This window comes from Rattus rattus, chromosome 2 (genome assembly GCF_011064425.1).
Source record: "Rattus rattus isolate New Zealand chromosome 2, Rrattus_CSIRO_v1, whole genome shotgun sequence".
Classification (NCBI taxonomy): Eukaryota; Metazoa; Chordata; class Mammalia; order Rodentia; family Muridae; genus Rattus; species Rattus rattus.
Window position 1 is genome coordinate 139,336,976 of NC_046155.1, and position 13,716 is coordinate 139,350,691.

Genomic DNA, 13,716 nt, shown 5'->3' on the forward strand with positions numbered 1-13,716 from the left:
GATGCGATAGGATCCTAGTTTCCCTGGAGGGTACTGAAAGTGAAAGAACATATTTAACTTTAAACTGAGTTAATATCAGTATTACCTAGAAAGCATCTTTCATGATTTGCTCTATTTTTAAATCCACTCCTCAAAGTAGTCTAGTAATGAGATTAAAAAAAAATTGTAACAAGAAAATCTAAAGCAGCCTTTCCATTAGTTAATCCAGAAGGAATTAAATCATTGATGTTTGCATCACTCAGTCTTGAAAGGAATCATTCCTACTTTTTTTGTAACATGCTATACCATGATTAATTGATATGTCTCAGGGAAACTTGCTTTTTTTGAAAGTTACATTGGAGAAGTGGATTTGGATCATAGGAAAGATATGGGACAGGACTGCATGGAGAGGAGAGGGGGGACACTCTATAGGGTATTTAATGAATGAGAGAAGAATTTTAAAATAAATAATAGAAAATCTTAAATGTAAAACAACAGAAATTGAATAATGCTAACACTCAAGATCAAGATTTCCAAATTTTGGTTTAAGCCCATATATTTTCTAAGTATATATGCCATGAAAAAGACACTTTAGAAACAGAGTTATGTTTATCCTAGAAAGCATAATTATCTTACCAGCTACTGGGAGGGAAAGAGTAGAGGGAGGGGAAAGAGGGGACAGGATCAGATGTAGGAGGAGACCAAAATGATAGGCAGACTGTCAGGAAATTGAACAGGTGTGTAGAGCAATGAGGGATAGGGAACAGTAGGTAGCCTCCAGAAAGTCCCAAATGCCAGAAAAGCCAGAGGATCCCAGGTAGCAAAGGGGATGAGTTTAGCTGAACTGTCCAACAAAGGGAGGAAGAAACTGTAGAGACAATATACAGAGGTTAGGTAAGGCTCCCAGTTGGGGGATGGGATCTCCAAATTTTAACTCATCTCCAAATTTTAACCCAGAATTTCTCCAGTCTAATGGCAATACAGGGACAAAGTGCAGAGCACAGCCTAATGGAAAGCCCATCTAGAGATTTCCCCACCTGGTGATCCATCCCATGTACATACATCCAACCCAGACAGTATTGCTGATTTCAAGAAGTGCATGCTGACAGGAGCCTGAGAGAGCTGTCTATTGAGAGGCTCTGCAAGAGACTGACAAATACAGAAGCAGATGCTTGCAGCCAATTATTGAACTGATTTATACAGTACAATTGGACTCAAATTGAGGAGTTAGGGAAAGGACTCAAGGAGGTGAACAGTTTTGCAACCTGCTAGGAAGTACAACAATCTCAACCAACCATACCCCCCAGAGCTCCCAGGGACTATACCAACAACCAAAGGTAGACATGGAAGGATTCATGGCTCCAGCCACATATTTATCAGAGTGTGGCTTTATCTGACATCAATGGGAGAAGAAACACTTGGTCCTGTAACGGTTAGATGCCCCAGTGTAAGAGAATGCCAGGACAGTGAGGTGGAAGTGGGTGGGTCAATGGGGAACACCCTCATAGAAACAGGGGTAGGGGGAATGGGATATTGTTCTGCATAGGGTAAACCTGGAAATGAGATAACATTTGAAATCCAAATAAATAAAATATCCAATTAAAATGAATAATTAAAAATATGAAATTAAAGTGTTCTTTAAGGAGGAAAAGCTTTGTCCTACATGCAAAACAAAACAAATTTTCAGAGGAATGGGAGGTCTTCATGTTGAATTCTCAGCACTTAATGCATTCAGTAGCAAAGATTACAACTGTTTTCTTTTTAGAAAGCCTCTAAGCACAATGATACAGAGGTAATTGGTGAGCTGTAATGAAAGCTAGCATGTGTTTTGGGACAATCTAAAAGTGTTAATGTTTATTACTAAAGGAGTTACCTTCAATTGCTGTTGCCAGAAATACTGCCCCATCCTTGCTGGCTGTGGGTTGCCACTTTCACAGCTTCAAGACTTCAACTAATAAATTCATATTAGTTATATAAATTGGAGTGCAACTGAAATGAAAAATATTTGCAAGAGTACACCAATACAAAATGAAGAATAAATATAGCACACATAATAATTGTCAATTAAATTAATCAATTAAATTAAACATTTAAATTTCTACTATGTATGTACTCCTGGCAAAATATTTCTCACCATCCATTATTTCAGTCAGGCAGCCTGAGTGGATTCTCATTGATCTTTAACAATTGTGATGACTTGTGTATATCATGATGTGGCAGTAAACAGGGTACTGCATCATTCTTTCAACGACTCTGAAGAAGAGCATACTTTAGATGTCCCAGCTAGTATAGGTTTTATCTTGGAGATGACTCTGTAAATCCTGTTGAAAAAAATAAAAAAAAAGTTAAATTGTATTCTTCGATCCCTCTGTGTTCTGACAGGCCCAAAGTTGGATCCAGCTCAAGGGAGGCCCCAAGACATGGCATAAATACTGAGGCTATGGGGCATTCAAGAAAATAGACCAATCCTGACTGTCCTTCAATAGAATCAAAAAGTAGCTGAAAGAGTCATCTGCTGATATGTGCACCCAACCAATGAACCATGACCTCTCTGATTGAATTATGGAAAATCTGGAGGAAGCTGAGGAGGAGGGGAATACTGTCAGAGGACCAGTGGTCTTAGGTAACCTGGACCCCTGTGATCTCTCAAACACTGGATCACCCCTCAGCTGCATATATCAGCTGAGATGAGGCATCCAACACATATAAAGAAATGATCTCCTGGGTCTGGGTTCAGTCAGAGAAGATGCACCTAATCATCAAGAGACTGGAGTCCCCAGGAATCTTAGAGTTCTGTTGGGTTGGGTGGGGTTGGGGCATCCTCTATGACACTGGAAGCAGGGTTGGGAGGAAGTATGGGACGTGGAAATGTCAGGGGGTTGTGTGGACCAGGAGGGGAGTATAACCTGTGGTGAACTTTTTGTAGAGTTTTCCATCAATGTTCTTGTTTTGTTGAAAGGTAGATGTGTGAGCACAGAGATAAACAAACTTTCAGGCATAACTTCGCTTGAGTCTTTAAGGACAAGAATGAATAATTTGTCCATTATCTATGAGTACCAAAGGTACTTTCTTCCATGAGAATAAATTTTTAATGACAATTTCATTTGAAGTAGGCTGATTTACCTACTATCGTATTTTTATTTTGTTTTTCCTATTAAATATCTACCATGAAGCGTATAGCTTCATATTTTCATATCCCTATTCATGAACTACATGTTTCATAAATTTATTAACAAATTTGTATTCATATTCTGGATGGTTTCTTTTATACTGATGAAACAGCAAAATTGTGTGTGTGTGTGTGTGTGTGTGTGTGTTTGTGTGTGTGTGTTGAAATTGCTTAATATCCCCATCTAAAGTATGTTTCAATGATTTAGGTACTTTATTCGCTATGGTTTGCCTCTGAATACTAATCTTTCCATTGCCTTCTGTACCCCAATTTCCACATCTTTTACTTATGTATCTTTTTGGTATTCAAAGACAAATTTCTTCCTCTAATTACCCATAATAAAACTCATCCACTGCTGGTGAAAAAAAAAAAAAACACTAGTACTGCCCCTTTGGAAATCGGTTTGATTTCTGGGAATGGTTTACCTAAAGTTACAGGTGTACCATTGTTGGACATACATCCATGGGAATTTATATCATATTATAGAGATACTTACTACTTACTCTTCGTTTCTACAATATTCACATTACTTATAATTAGGAAATAGCCTACTTTTCCATAGTGGAGAAATTGATAATGAAATATGCTTTATTACAAAAAATACTGCTAAGCTCATAAAAATGGAAATATGGGACTCATAGTTAAATGGATGGAACAAACAAAGAAACAACAACAATAAAAACAATAACAAAACCTCATTATGCATTATCGAGAACCTCAAAACAAAAAGAGTCTGTATCAACTTATATATGGATGTTTTAAGACATGAAAAGGGCATATAAGAATTAGGATGGAGGGAAGGATTTTGTGAGGATTGAGAAATAATATAAATAATTATGGGGATATTTGGGAGTGACATTGGGATAAGGCAATTAAATGGAGATGGGGGAATGAAGAGGATGGAGTGGAATATTAAGGAGGACAGCTAAAACTATGTGTCATAACAGTTCTTAATATGTAACATACATAAAAATAATTAAATAAATTTTAAAAAGTAATGGGAGGGAATGACCAAACTAGACATCTCTTCCCCCCAAATGAAATCTTGAACCCAACGTATTGGCTAAATCTATTATATTTTTTTGGACAATGGGTCCTCATTGTAATGCTCCAAACACTTCAAACTATTGCCTCAGCTATTGATTGCTCCAAACAACTGATGATAGCTCTATTGTTGAAGACAATATCTAAATTTCTTTTGAACATAGAGAAGACAAGCAGGTGCATACCTAAAACCTTTACCTTTTGAATATTTTGAATATTGCTGGTACTTAAATGTATTCTGCATAGTTACTGAGGGAAAACTTAAACACCAACCAATCTCTGTACTATCTGATCTCACATACTCAGGATATACTGCTTCAATAGTGGCACCTTCAAGAGAGTAAGCAAACACTATCTGACTTGATTTGAGACAATGAGACAGAACACAATTCAACCATTGTTCTCATGAAAAAATGCTGAAGTTTAAGGCTTAAAGCAGGTATTATTGTCTGCTATAGAAATGTAGCTACAAAATGATTCCTAATAACATTCTATTATTCCCACCTATTAATATACTGCTCTACTGTCATCACAAAAACTAGCATGTACAATAGATGGGGCCAGATACTGAGATCTATATATGCCAATATACAAAGTGGAAGACCTTGGATCACCCTCTCTAAATGAGTCACTGCCATTCAAGCTCTTCCTCATGCCTCAGGAAGGATTTGTAGAAGAAATAGTAGAAATATTGTAAGTCACAATGGTGCGGGGAGGAATGCAAGCAAGTCAGCAATAATGTCGAAATATAGCAGGACTGATACACATATGGACTCATATAAATCAGGAAACCATGAATAGTTTTTGCACAGGTTTTTCAGGTAAAATTATGTGTGGTCTAATCACTAATAGCTGGAACTGAATGTGATCTTCCTCACTAAGAAGCTCTCTCCACTTGACAAAATTTTCTAATATCAAAAACGAGTTTGGTCCTGTACAGTTTCATGGGAGTAGAATACACACTCTGGCAGGGGTTTCATTCTACCTCAATGAATCAATGGTAATTTTGAATTTTTTTGATTCATAATATATTGTATTTTTAACCATGCTGGTAATTTCTCACACATTATGAATCCAAATTTAATATTTTCATGGGCTTTTCTCTAAAAGCATGTATCTCTGTGTGTCTATGTGCTTCTTGTGCTTTACTTTTTCTGATTCCTTTGGTTGTTTTTTCTGTTTCATCTGGTTAGTTTTTTCTTTTCATGTTTTCTAAGGGGTGGTGTGAGAACATGAGGAATTAGGTCATTGTGGTGTTAGAAAGAGTCAGGGAAGACAAAATAAGTTGGCATTAGAATATATTGTCTGAAAAAAATAAATTTTCAAAAATTACTAATTCAAAAGCTAATAAAGATTCAAAATTCATTCATTTTCAGGTATTGCAATTTAATTAAGTGTGTGTGTGTGTGTGTGTGTGTGTGTGTGTGTGTGTGTGTGTGTGTGTGTCTATGTTTGCATGTGCCATGACAACATGTAAGGATCACAGGAAAAATTTGGGGATTCTGTTCACTACATGCACATGTACATGTATTCTAGAGAGCAAACTCGAATTGCCAGGCTTAAACAGCAATCACCTTTGTCTCAATTGTCAGGGGGACAGGATGCCTAGGTGGCCCACATCTGTTCAGAAGAGGAGAGGGAGAATAGGGGAAGGGTGGTGGGAGGGCTGGTGATTTGGGAGGGCAACAGCAAGCAGAAGGTAAAGGGAAGAAGTAAAATGTCAAATTAAAATTTAAAAATTTAAAAATAATTTTCACAGATATATGTTCTACTTGGAATAAATACATAACTCAGAAAACTAATAATATCATGGGTCTCTATTTTATTGGAGGGGAATTTAAAAAAAACAATCGTATAAATATGAAGGGAAACTAGTGACAGACTAAGTGTCTTAATAAGGCTTTTACTTCTGTGAACAGAAACCATGAGCAATGCAACTCTTATAAAGATCACATTGAATTGTGGCCGACTTATAGGTTCAGAGGTTCAGTCTATTACCTTCAAGGTAGAAGCATAGCAGTTTTAAGGCAGACATGGGGCTGTAAGAGTTGAGAGTTACACTTATATTATGAAGGCAGCAAGCAGAAGATTGGATCCCAGATAGCTAAGATGTGGTTATTAAAGACTACACACACAGGGCCACACCTACTCCAACAAAACTACATTTCCAAATAGTGCCACTAGCTGGGCCAAGCATATACAAACCACTAAATTACATGGTGATGCTAGTAGAAGCTGAGATTTGCAGAGTGAATATGAGGAAGGATAAATATCCCTAATGTCATTTTGAAAAAGGCTTATGGAAGGAAACTTCTGTAAAAGAGACTTCACTATACAAATATATGTATAAACATTTTTCAAATAGGGTTAACTAGTAATAAGACAATGATTTTCCACTGGATATTATAGCCTAACAAATACGTCGTCCAGAGACAATATCTGTATTGGGTTTTCTACTTTGAATTTACATTCCAGAGACTTCCAATTCAGTCCATTACAAACCTTCTTGCTTACCATACAGAACTTGAAATTAAGACCCTATTGCTGAAGTCAACACATGCTTAAGTCAAAGAACAGAGATAAATTTATTTAGCAATGACCAATAAGCTTGATTCTACTGTGTATCTTAGTGGATAGCTTTCATAGTACCAGAATATATGAAGCAGGCTACTGCAGGAAAGACGTAATCACCACTTTGTCAAGCTTGGAAATACTTCCTGCCAATTAATTCCAACTGATACAAGGATGAACTGCCTATCATGAGAACAACCAAAATTTTTAATTGGAATTGTGTCCCAAAATGAAATCTATAATTGGCACTGTTTTCTCTAGTAGGATCCTGCACTTAAACAGGGCCTTCATACTACTTGCACATCTACCACTATTACTGTGCTAAGTCATACTGATTTAAATCAACCCATAATAAGTCATAATCATACCAATAAATTAGTGTATCCATGAAAAATATTCAGAGAATAGAAAACCATGCATAGACTTGTATAGTTGTACAAAATGAGTAGGCATATTTCATTGTTTAAATAGAAAGGCAGTGATTCTTCTTTATATTATGTAAGTTAATATATGTAATTTTCAGTTTAGCACATATAGTATTTTCTGTGTAAAACTATATGGCACAATAATAATGATATACACAAAATAGTTGATAGATTCCATAAACCTATGTGGATAGTTCGTTCCATAGATTCATGATCATTAAATAATTAAAACAGTGCATGTAGAAGAAAGTATGATCATGATATGCATTAAAGATTTTTGAGCTTAAATGGGGGATGAATAACAGGAAAGGAAATGTGAGTGATGCATCATGATACCAAATTGCTAGCATCAATATACTATATGATTTTTTCCCTTGACCATATGTGGATATTCCTTGAAAAAATAGAGCTCAAATTGTTGAAATCCATAACATAGTATAGAAAAGTAATATTAGAATTAATCATATGTAAGCAATTATTAGTGGACAATATTTATTTCCTTAAATACCCTCTCTGATTTTGCAACCAAAATATTTCAGAAGTGTTACAAAACAGTGTATATATATATATATATCTGATATATATGATTTATATATATATATATACACACATATATGTAAGAGAGGAAATATATACTTTAGATACAGCAGGCTTTTTAATCTAGGAAAAAACTATAACCTATCAAAGTTTAATAGAAAATTGCAGACAAAAAAATATTAACATGGAAAGGCATGTTGGACAGATCATTTTTTAATAGAGATAGAGGTTGAAGCCTTTTTAGTGTAATCATCCTGTAGGGAGGCTTCAGTGGTTGCTATAACAAGGAACTGATTTGTCCTGTACCCCTGTGAGGAAAAAAAAAACAGGGGAGAATAAGCTATCCTCCCAGGGAATTCTGAGACATACATGCATTCAGAGGCAAACAGCATTCACCTTTTGGGCTGAATGTTCTCATATCACACAATGCATCTCCACATAGTACACCGCCAGTTTTCTGGCCTTACTGAAAACAAGTATATTTCTTGGCAGTGATCTGAGAGTATTAATGGACATATCTGTGGGAAGAATCTGCATCTAGAGCTGTCAAGAGCACTGCAACCTCCTTGGATTCTGAGGAAATTAACATGGTCATTCTCACATTGAAAGATTACTTTTTAAGTAACTTGTCACAAGTTTTAATTAATCATTTTATTCATTGACATTTCAAATGATAACCCCTTAACCTGTTATCCTTTTACAACACCCCATCCCATCCCGCTCTCCCCATCCACTTTGCCTCTATGAGTGTGCTTCTCCACCGATTCATCCACTCCTGCCTCACCACTATAGCGTTATCCTATGGTGGGGCATAAAGTACCAAGTGCCATCCCTCCTGTGGATTTCAGATAAGGCCATCCTCTGCTACACATGTATCTAGAGCCCTGTTGAAATCCAGGTATACTTTTGGTTGGTGGTTTAGTCTCTGGTAGCTCTGTGTGGTCTACTTAATTCACAGTGTTCTTCCTATGGGGTTACAATACACTACAGCTCCTTCAGTCCTTCCCCTACCTCTTCCATTGTGGTCCCCAAGCCTCAGTCTGATGATTGGCTGTATCTGCAACTATTTTGCATAGGTGCTGATAGACTCACTCAGGGAACAGCCATATCATGCTCATGTTTGCAAGTGCATCTTGACATCGACAGTAGTGTTGGGGTTTGGTATCTGCAGATGTAACGGATCCCTAGATATGGCCGTCTCTGGATGGCCTTTCCTTCAGATTCTGTTCCATTTTTGTCCCTGTCTTTCCTTTTGGCAGGAACATTTCTGGATTAAAATTTTTGAGATGAGTGGGTGGCCCCATACTAGGGGTTCTGCTTATTTACTGCAGGTGTTCTCTTCAGGGTCTATCTCTCCTTTGTGGGTTATTTCTGCTAAAGTCATCCCTGTTTGGTCCTGGGAGCCTCTTGTTTTGCTGGCATCTGGGAAGTCTTAGTAGCTACACTCAGTTCCACAGTCCCCAAGCTAATTATTTCTATACAGTTTCCTGACTTTCTGTACTTCTCTTCTATCCCTTCCAATACCTGATCTTGTCCCTCTTTTTCCCTCTCCCTCCTCACTTCCTTCCAGGTCCCTCCCTTCCTCTATCTCCTGTAATTATTTTGTTCTCTCTTCCATGTAGGATGGATGCATCCACATTTTGGGTTCTGAATTCTTAGCCTAGATATCCCTCAACACTGTGTCCATAAACAACTGAATGAATATTGAAAATATGGTACATTTACACAATGAAATATAACTCACTTCTTGAAATAATGATATCGTGGAAATCTTACTTAAGCAGATAGAACTAGAAAAAAGTCATCCTGACTGAGAAAAATCATCCTGAGTGAGGTACTCAGGACCCCAAAGAAAAATTTAGATGTCATCACTTACAACTGCTTCTTAGCTTTTAATCCTTACAAATGCCTGTAAGAATCCTTAAATTCTCAGTGGTAAGATATGGAGTAAGGAACTAGAAAGGATGGAAGGTTTTCCTGAATAACTAAAAAATATAATTAAATCTGGAGATATTTCAAGTAATATGATATTGGAATAGTAATATTAAATACAGAAATGGATGAAAGTAGGGTAGGGGAAGACAGAATCTGTGGACCATCTGAAGAATGTTATAGAAAAGTACTATAGTAGACAGCCTCAATATGTAATATGTAAATGGAATATTCTTAAAATACAACAGCAAAAAATGGGGAGAGTACAACCTTACTGCCTTCTCTTACAACCAAAACCCCTCCAGTACCATATATGGGGTACATGTAATTGAGTTTTGATGACTGAGATCTCAGAGAAACTCTCAACCAACGTATGTTACTACCCACATTATTGGTTGCTTTACAAAAACTGATAGCAAAGCCATTTTGATGGAACCACACTTACCTATCTCATTGAACATGAAGATGTTTCAGTTGGTGACTAACTGTGAATATTCACCCTTCTAAATAGTGTTCATGGATTGGAAAATTTATTCATACTTCCTAAGGAGAAAAGCAAAGAGGAACATAGCTGAAATCCTTCAATTACAATGGTGAGCTCTTTACAGTGTACACGGGTGTAATAGTGGTACAAATATGGTGAGAGTAAGTAAAAATTATTTGATTGGATTAATGCCCAGACAATGAGACACATTCCTGACATTGTTCATATGATCAAGGAAAGGGAAATACGTAGATTGTGGACCAAGGAACATACCAAACACCGTTTTTTTTTTTTTTTTTTTTTTTTTTTTCAGCAAAAGAAATGTGGCAATTTAAAGAATCCTAGTGACATTCTGTTATTCCCTTTAATAAGTATATTGCTAAGCCATGATCTTAGAAGCTACTATCGGTTATAGTTGGGAACAAAGGCAAAGCCACATACATGAACATTGTGCAGAGAGCAAAAGAGATTTGATAGATCAATCATAAATGAAAATTCTCTATCAATACTCTCCCTTCACCTCTCATGAATCTTTGTGTTGGGAGAAATCTAAGAGCCAGTGGGGATGGAAACAATGTCTTCCAGATGTTACAGACCTAACTAACTCACACATGATCACATACAGATCATAGCAACATGCATGTGATTTGCATAAAGTTGATAAGCCCCCACTACTGAGAGAAAAAACTAAACATGATCTCCCATCTCTAACCATGAAGCTATTTCCAATATACAAATGTTTGTAAAGGAGAAATTAATTTAATATGGTGGAGTCTCACTGATTATAGAAATCACATTCATGGAAGGTGTTATTCAAAGTAGTAGACAGCCAAATCATATGAACTCAATGGTAGCTTGACAGTAAATTTTTGATTCCTAATGCTTTGTCTCTCAACATAAAAACATATATATTTGAACAAAGGAGAAAGCCTGCCTCAGTAGATTTCATGATAAGATCATGATGTATACACACAATAAACTTTGTTTGCTGGACATAGAGAATTCAACTTTGAGCCATCCAGGAAAGTTTCTCTGGTGGTTTTCTTTCATAATGCCAGTAAACACTCTTCAGGCTCCTTTTAGAAAGAAATAATGGTTTCCTTATCCATTAATAATCTTTATATGCTACAATAATTACTAGCCTGGTAAAATGCACTAAAATTTCAATTGTGCAAAGTGTATTTTGTGCTTAACCAACCATATTATTAATTAGAATTGAGGCCACTTCTACAGGATAAATTTAGGAATGATATTACAAAATGGTCAATAAACTTGGCCAGGGAACTTAAAGGTCCTAGCAGAGAACACATTAATGTTGTTTTTGTAAATCTCCATTTTGTCAAATTCCCTTTTAAACATTTCTATTATGTCCTTCGGTATGTGTTGCTAATTATTTCAGTTGATAACAAAATTATTACTAATGTTTTTGTTTGCACATTGATAAATAATTACATAAAGGACTGTGAATAAGCAACAGTCTGTACTCAGACACAATTGGGAATTCTAAAACTTCCCATACTGGGTAAAAGCTAGAGGTCAGGAACGAATGCTATGGGATGTCTCTATAAAAGACTTAACTGTCGTAAACACGGCTTCCTCCGGTTAGGGTTACACGTGTACCCCTCACAAGATTGAGCACAAATTCAAGAAAGGAAGAAGGAGGGCTTCTCAATATTCCAACTCTATCTGCACACATCCTTACTGACATAGATAATGTTACCCATACTAATGGGGTAGCAAGTGTCCTGTTTCCTTAGAAATGTGGTCACCAGTAAGGATAAACAGAACATATTTCTGAAAAATAAAACAACGTACAGGAAAATCAGAGGGAGCATCATGCCAAATGTAGAGAAACTCAAAACATTTTCATTAAAATCAGGAACAAGACAAGGAAGTTCATTCTTCCTGTCATATTCAGCACAGTATTAGGAGATTCCTTTGAATAGGATATGATTTTATGCATGAAAGTTCCTAAATGCTTCAGCAGAAACCTGACAATACTGATAATTACTTTTAGCAATGTAGCAATATAAACAAATTAATGAAAATTCATGTCCTGAAATAACAAATATTTTGAGGAACAAACCGTAGAAGCAATATCATTTATAAAATATTACATACAATACTCTTATATATAATATATAACAACATGTTATGTAAAATATTACATATGTATATATTTGATGAACAATAATATCCTTCACACAAATTAAAAAATAGTGATATAAAATTTTATGGAGACAAAAAAGATTCCCTATAGAATAAACCTGAATAATAACCAAAGATCAGGAGATATTGGCATGCCAGATTTCAAAATGTACTATGTAATGCCTACAGTAATAAAAACTGTATTGAATGGTGCAACTCTGTTTTTCTGTATTAATTAACCTCTTTAGAAGCAACAACCTTAGAAAACTCTCAGACTGCTGTTGTCTTGGATCAACAAAACCTCGCATTTTAGAAATATTTTTAAATTCTTAAACCCAAATAACATTTTGAAATAAAAAACAGATTACAATGAGTAAAAAAAATAGGACATGCCTCTGAGGAAATCTGTGACTCAAAGCCTATTATTACTCTGCACTGATTCGTCTGTACATGTCTTAGACCATTCAGTTTAGTGTCTTTATGGTATACATGAGTGTGCTAACAATTGGGTCTCTGATCCTTGTGTCTGTTCCTTTTCCTTTTTTTGGATTGCCTTGTCCACCATCAATATGATGTTCTTTGTTTATCTTATTATATTTTATTTTGTTAATGTTTGGCTCTTATCCCTTGGGTGTTCTTTTCCTCATGAGAGACAGAAAGGGAACAAATCTGGAAGGGACAGGAGGTGGGGAGAATGTGGGAAGAGTTAAAAAAAAAGGAAAACTGTGATCATGATATTAAAAAAAAAGATTAAGAATGGAAATGAAAAACTGGGACAAAAATCAATTTTCAGCAAAAAAAATACATCATTTTATAATGAAAAACAAAATACAATGCCAAAAAAGACTAACAAGCATACAAACAAACAGAAATAAAAACAAAGACATAACCTTGTGGATTTATCTAATGGAACATGGCCAACGTCTCCCAAACCAAAACTCCCAAACAACCCCAAAACAAATCTGCATTCTATTTTGCATATCTTATAAATTTCATCCAAATCACCGGATCAAAGCAAAGTACAGATTACATATCCAAAGAAAGTTCTTTCTAATCCACCAATTTATTGTTGAATCTGGGAAAGATATAAAAATAAAAATGTATTAACAAATAGCACATACATAAATACACTAAAGTATTGTCATAACATTCAAACTAGATCACCTTATGAGATCACAGAAGAAAAAGGTTCATTATCCTGTAACAGTCTATACACTATATGTGAGTATGTGTGTGTTTTATGCATAGATAGATAGATAGATAGATAGATAGATAGATAGATAGATAGATAGATAGATAGATAGATAGAGGTTTGTGTGTGTGTGTATATATATGGAAGATGCAGCACATTTCCACATGGTTGCAGTTCACAAACCTGAATTTACTCTGCCCACTATTCTTTCTTATAGCCATTTTGGAAACCTCTT

General features: G+C 35.7%; 1 long non-coding RNA gene across 1 annotated transcript; it reads right to left on the minus strand.

Annotated features, from left to right (window-relative positions):
* Nucleotides 1-1,166: 1,166 nt before the first annotated feature.
* On the minus strand, nucleotides 1,167-10,270 carry LOC116894300. Its single transcript, XR_004387021.1, has 3 exons — nucleotides 10,103-10,270; nucleotides 2,114-2,300; nucleotides 1,167-1,968 (listed from the first exon to the last, which is right to left on the minus strand). It is a non-coding gene; the product is annotated as an uncharacterized LOC116894300 (long non-coding RNA).
* Between the last annotated feature and the right edge of the window lie 3,446 nt (nucleotides 10,271-13,716).